Source organism: Rhodnius prolixus, unplaced genomic scaffold (genome assembly GCF_049639745.1).
Source record: "Rhodnius prolixus isolate KJV_2025 unplaced genomic scaffold, Rpr scaffold_12, whole genome shotgun sequence".
Taxonomy (NCBI): domain Eukaryota; kingdom Metazoa; phylum Arthropoda; class Insecta; order Hemiptera; family Reduviidae; genus Rhodnius; species Rhodnius prolixus.
Window position 1 is genome coordinate 1,349,040 of NW_027411635.1, and position 6,792 is coordinate 1,355,831.

A 6,792-nucleotide genomic window follows, 5' to 3' on the forward strand; every position below is an offset into this window, starting at 1 on the left:
ATCAAAACTAAAAGCGTAATATCTGCGTTTGTTGCAAAACTTTTTCTGTAAAAACAAAACTTGGGAAGAGGAGAATGTTCTCAGTTTTCAAATCTTTCGAAATTGCAAAATAGAGATGAAGATTTGCTTGCTCACTGTCAACACTTAACGGCTCTTCATGCAGACCTGAACCAAAGATTACTCGTGGGGATTTGCGGTAGCTACTCACAAACATTGAGCCGGATATAAATACACTCATAACATCTCATCACGTTCATCCTAATTATAAATTTTTTTAAAGTTTATTTTAAACAAAAGTTATAATTTCAATAAATACTTCTTCAACAAAATGTTTTTTTAAATTTGTAATTTTTATACTATGCATTTATGTAGCTTTTTCACTTGGGGGTCCGTGGGCAAGTTTTGACTATAAAAAGGGGGGTCCATGGGCAAGTTTTGACTATAAAAAGGGGTCCATGGGTCAAAAAAGTTTGGGAACCACTGATGTAAGCAAAACTCATTAAAACAGAGAATCACAGAAAGTAGAAATTTGGTTTAGGGCGCCCGACAATAAGGTTTAAGCCACAATATATTTTCTGGTAGTGCCACTTTACTGTGCCTTTTTTCATTTTTTTGGATTGTCTCCAACTTCTTTAAACCTGAGATATTAACTAGCTATAAAAATGAGGCTCATTTTTATTTTATTTAATTTTTTTTTGTGAAATTCACAACTATTGCTCCGTTAGCGAAACCAGCAACAAGCAAATATCTGAAATAAAATTGTCGGCTTAGGAAAAACTGCCCAGTAAAAGATACTCCACATTATTTCACTAATCACTAAACAAACTATACACAATTTCACTGTAGACACTTCATAAGAAATGGCTAGGCCACCGTCCTGTCGCCACAATCATCAAGGAGGATTATCTGTAATGTTAGCCGAGAAATATTGGCGGATTAAAAGTGGATTTGATGATATGCGGATTAGGTAATTGATCTGAAGGTAGAAATGGATTGTCTTGATGAATGCTTAAAAAGGAGCGTGTGCTATATCAAGGAGTATTTTTGATTGAAGGTATTTGTGGCGGTGATGTTGGAGAGCTTGGAATTTCATGTGTAGCCAACTGCTTCGAACATTCCCTAAAAACTATTTCTTTTGATTTTTTCAGAGTAAACACTAGGTTAACACAAACGAACACCCTTTGTATCTTTCTTATCACAGCTTGAAGTTCTAAATGATTTTCAATCATGATTTCTAAGCCATCCCCGTTCGCCAAATTATTTATCTTGCTATTTCCTATTTTAACCAAACAAATGATTAAGATATAATAGAACATGTCAAGTGAAAATCAAATAAAATCTAATACAGCTTCGTCAATCTCTTTTGTAGTCTTTAAAGAAATATTTAGGTTCATATTTTCCTCTCTACAAGTGCTTGAAATAATTTCCAGTTGGTAGGTCCTGGCGTATGTCTATGGTTCTTGAGTATGGACTGTTTGTCAAGGAGAAGGGATACTGGAATGGATCAGTCATTGATTGTAGAAATGTAGGATTTTCTCAAACGAAAGATTAGATACATTTAATCGAACTAAAGGTAAACTCTAAGAATACACAGAAATGAGAAATGGCACATCATAGAAAGTCCACATACCCTTCCCAAAACAATTGTTTTGCCAAAACACTTTTCAGTGTGACTGAAAGGTCTTTATATAGGTAGTTACTGAACTAAGTTTACAGATATCAGTTGTAGCAGTATTCGAAATGCTCACAAAAAACTGAAACTTTTGGAAAAGTTGCATTAAAATTTGGAATTTCAGCTGTTCATTTAATCCTCATTAATACGAGGCGTGTTTTTTTAAGTAAGTACCATCTTGAAATTCGGCCGCTGCAGTTACTTTGTGAGCATTTAAAATGCCTCCTTCGAATAAGAATCCCGCATACTGTGAACTACGCGCTGTGATTCGTTTTCTTGAAAGGGGTGAAAGCGGCTGAAGTTCATCGTGTGTTCAGTGAAGTTTATGCAGAAAACATTATGAGCAGTGGAATAGTAAGCAAATGGGTTAGAGCTTTTAAATATGACCGCACGAATGTTCATAATGTTGAACGAATTGGGCGATCTTCAGTCAAATTTGAAGTTTTGGTGCAGAAACTTATGAAAAAAGTGAGAGAAAACAGACGCTACCAAGTGACTACAACCTGCTTCTGCATTTGATGATGTATCTGGATGGACGATGACGATGATGAGATCGAAACTACCCGGTTGAAGTGGTTGTCAAAGCAGGCGGCCGACTTCTACGAGGGTCGTTTGAAAAGTCCGGGCAAAAATAAAAACTACTTAATTTTTTGGGGTAAACCTTTTTTATTTTTCAACATAGTCTCCTTTTAGGCTTATACACTTCGTCCAACGCTGCTCTAGTTTGTTGATCCCTTCCGAATAATAGGATTTGTCCAAGTCTGAAAAATAGCCATTCGTTTCTGCAATCACCTCCTCGTTTGAATAAAATCTTTTTCCCGCCAGCCATTTCTTCATATTGGGGAACAAATAGTAGTCCGAGGGAGCCAAGTCTGGAGAATAGGGGGGATGTGAAACGAGTTGGAACCCTATTTCCATTAATTTTGCGACCACAACTGCTGAGGTGTGAGCTGGTGCGTTGTCGTGATGGAAAAGGACTTTTTTGTGGGCCAATCGTGGGCGTTTTTTTTGCAGCTCGGTTTTCAAACGGTCCAATAACGATGAATAATATGCACCTGTAATAGTTTTACCCTTTTCCAGATAGTCGATGAGGATTATTCCTTGCGAATCCCAAAAGACAGTCGCCATAATCTTTCCGGCCGAAGGAACGGTCTTCGCCTTTTTTGGCGCAGATTCCCCCTTGGTAACCCATAGTTTAGATTGTTCTTTGGTCTCAGGAGTGTAGTGATGTATCCATGTTTCATCCACAGTGACGAAACGACGCTTAAAGTCCTGCGGATTCTTCTGGAACAGCTGCAAACCGTCCTTGCAACACTTCACACGATTTCGTTTTTGGTCAAGCGTGAGCAATCGCGGCACCCATCTTGCGGATAGCTTTGTCATGTCCAAATGTTGATGCAAAATATTATGTACCCGTTCATTCGAGATGCCCACAGCACTAGCAATCTCACGCACCTTCACTCTTCTGTCATCCATCACCATATCATGGATTTTATCAATGATTTCTGGAGTAGTAACCTCAACAGGGCGTCCAGAACGTTCAGCGTCACTTGTGCCCATATGGCCACTCCGAAAATTTTGAAACCACTTATAAACTGTTCTAATCGAAGGTGCAGAGTCACCATAATGTTTATCAAGCTTCTCTTTAGTCTCCTCAGGCGTTTTGCCTTTCATAAAGTAGTGTTTAATCAACACACGAAATTCTTTTTCGTTCATTTTTTGAAAATCACTCGACTTCCTCGATTCAATCGAATGCCAAACACAAAGAAATAGACCGATCTGGCTGTAACTTGGTGTGTGTTCTTCCAAGAGATGCTACTAACTAAACATAACCTCGATACGCGCCAGTAGTGCTATCTCTCTGACTTTTCACGGACTTTTCAAACGACCCTCGTATGAGGATGAGATTCAATAGCTGGTTGTACGATACAATAAGTGCCTTAATATTAGTGGCAATTATGGTAAAGAAAAGTAGATTAAGGTACCAGGCTTTCATGTAAAAATAAAATGGAAAATCTGAACGAATGCAATTCTTTCTTTATCGAATGATAAGATAATAGGACAACTCTGAACCTTGTTCAGTTAGAAACCAGATGTCTGGATAATGGTTACAATGGATCAAATCCAGAGAATATCACTTGGCTACAGCGAATTTCATTAAACTGGAAAATTGGCCACAGATATAGGCTTATCATTTTTATTTGAAATATAAAGCTAAAATTTTATTTTGCTTTGTTTTATTGTTGGGCGGTAAGTATAATGGATTAGAATTGTTATTTGAAGAGATAGTGCATGGTTCACACCCTGTTGTACGGGAATGCTACGAGTGTTGTATCGTGTTGGTGAGTGGGCTGTATAAGATGGTGATTTGATTGGGCCGTACAGTGGCGGGCCCGGGGACGTGAGGCCGCTTTGCTCCGAGTGGATTAACTTCCAACACGCCAGACGTAGCGGCTGAATCAATAAACTCTTTTACAACTCCCCTCTGGCTGCTATCTCGGTCTGAACTAGCCGTGCTCTAACTCCAGTCTTCTTACAACCCAACTTCAAACTCCCTTACTACCTTTTTTATTATCACTTCCTTAATTATTGCTAAAATAAACTTAGTAAAAATCAAATAGATATCTTTCCAAATTACCTCTGTTTTATAGAAAAATAAAATTCTGATGTGAACACTCTCAAGACCTCATTTTAGTGTAAATTTACTTGATAAAACGTTTTAGAAACATAGAATTTGTACTAAAAAGGAAGTAGACTTAAAAGTTATAGATGTTTGCTATAATAAAATAGTAAAGTTAGAAACAACTTGACATCCTCGACTAAATTCTATACTCCCGAAGTTTAAAACCAAAGTGATAAGGTTATCTTACGTTTATGTCCCACTTCAAATGAAACAGTTTTGTGATTGCCAACAAAAATTACAGAACAAAAATTTCGTACTGAACAGTCGCAATTCCCGAGGACTGAGATTTTCGAACTCGCAAAAAATTTGGTTAAACATTTCACACTGATTAAATATTATACAGTTTTCTAAAACGTGCAAAACAGAGCTTAACTTCCTAGGAAGCCCGCTTAAATTATAAAGCTGCCCTGGAAAAAATATTTTAAATAGAGGATGGCACGCAACGGCTTTACGATTGCCGAGCGGTTAGAGACGAGAAATTGAAAGATAAGATGTATATGGTGAAACTGGGTTTGTTTCTCGGTCTCAGTCTTTGGATTTTAATTAATCTTTAATATGAGAACATTATAGTAAAGTAGTTGGCTTCACGATTCCTTCCTCAACACTTAAATATTTGGACGTAAGTCAGTCTGAATAAATAGGCTACTTTACCATTACTTTACTTTTATTTCAAACAATAGTGATATACCTATATATACGCAGTATATGTACCAAATTTAAGGAAAACCATTACAACCCATTTTAGAATAAAATTTTCTTCAATATTCGTCTTATGCTTATCGTCCTTAAATTCTTCAACCACTTTCTTCAACCACTTTCTTCAACCACTTTTCAAAACCAATAGTGACCCTAGTAAAATTTTTAAAGGAATTCGATGCAAATAAAATTTATGTAGTAATCTATAAAGATGAAAGCTATTATATAACTTACTTTTTACTTTTACTTAGGCTTCTCCTGAAGGTTGCCTGCGTGGATCTTTTCCTTCCAGATCTTTCTGTCCAGACAGGCACTGTCATGCAGTACCTCCTCGGTCTGGCTCTGTTCAAAGGTGAACACTCCACATCTCAAACAATCTGGGCAATCTGTTATCTCCCATTCTTAGTGTGATATATTCGGGCTATTATTTCGTCCTTTATTTTTTTATTTGAACATCTTCGCTAGAAATACATTTCGATAGTTCTAAGCTTTTGGATCTGCTTTTATATTGCTGCATATCCAAGTTTCCATAATTAGTATATAAGATTATTAAACGAATGAATATTTATATTTTGGATGAATTTATTATTTGTACGAATGAAGATCGAACGAGTTTGATTCGCCTGCAAAATATAAGTATTTGTGATTAGAGAAAATACATGATTTTAGAGAGAGGCAAATGAATAGGCTATTTCACTTCCATTTGAAGTTATTACTTCGAGGCGTTTTCATGTTGATGTTGATGGCTGTAGAGTGAAAGCCAATCCAAAAAAAAGAGCAATCAATGTAACTAGCTTAAGATTGAGGCACCTAATTTAAACTTTCTAGATTTTGAGTAATGCTGGATAAATACTTTCAGTAAGACAAATACAGACCAATTTAATTTTCGTACCGATTTTAGTACTAACTGATATTTCTGCTAAAAACTCAAAAAAAGAATCTGTACAGTAAGTATAATACTCCTTCGGCAGGGCGTTGGAGAAATTAAAAACTTAAATTATCTTTAATAAATTGCTGTTATTAAATCGCCACTACTTTAACTTTTTTGAAATTAAAAATATTTTTTAGAAACAAAGAATTAAAAAAATTATAAAATGGCTTTTTTTTTCTCAAAAATATTGAGAATAGGGTTGTGATTTATATGATCATTTCCAGGTCACAACTGAAAAAAATGAATGGTTACTTAACATTTCCTTATTCTTCTTCTATTAAATTGCGGTTCTACCACAATTTCGGCAAGTTTATGCAAAAGAAGAGCAATTTTCGCGAAACCACTTCCGGCATTTTATGCATTCCAACTAATCTTTTTTTTTTTTGGTCTTATTGTAGCCTTCCCCATATCCTGTACAGTCATTTTCAGCGATTTCTAAAATGGCATCACTTTCCTCTTCAAATTCGATTCCTGTTTCATTCTCTTCATCGGAACTTGGGAAAGGTGAGCTTTTTCTTTTGTGGACAATCCTTTCTTTCAGAATTGTCTCTTTGGGGATGATATTTCTTGTTGGTTTGGATTTCTTTGCTATACTCTGTTTTTCACAATAGCAATCTGCTCGGGAGAAGTTAATAAAGTGGCAACAGACTTGGCTCGTTTTCTTGCAGAGACGACAGTTTGAGTGTGGGGTTAATACGATCTCAAATTTTCTTCAGTATAATTTCCGCGATTAGTGTTCTGTCTCTTTTATGCGTAATTGGCATTTTTCTGCAGTGAATTGGAAACTGAGCCAAACTATAACAAAAACAA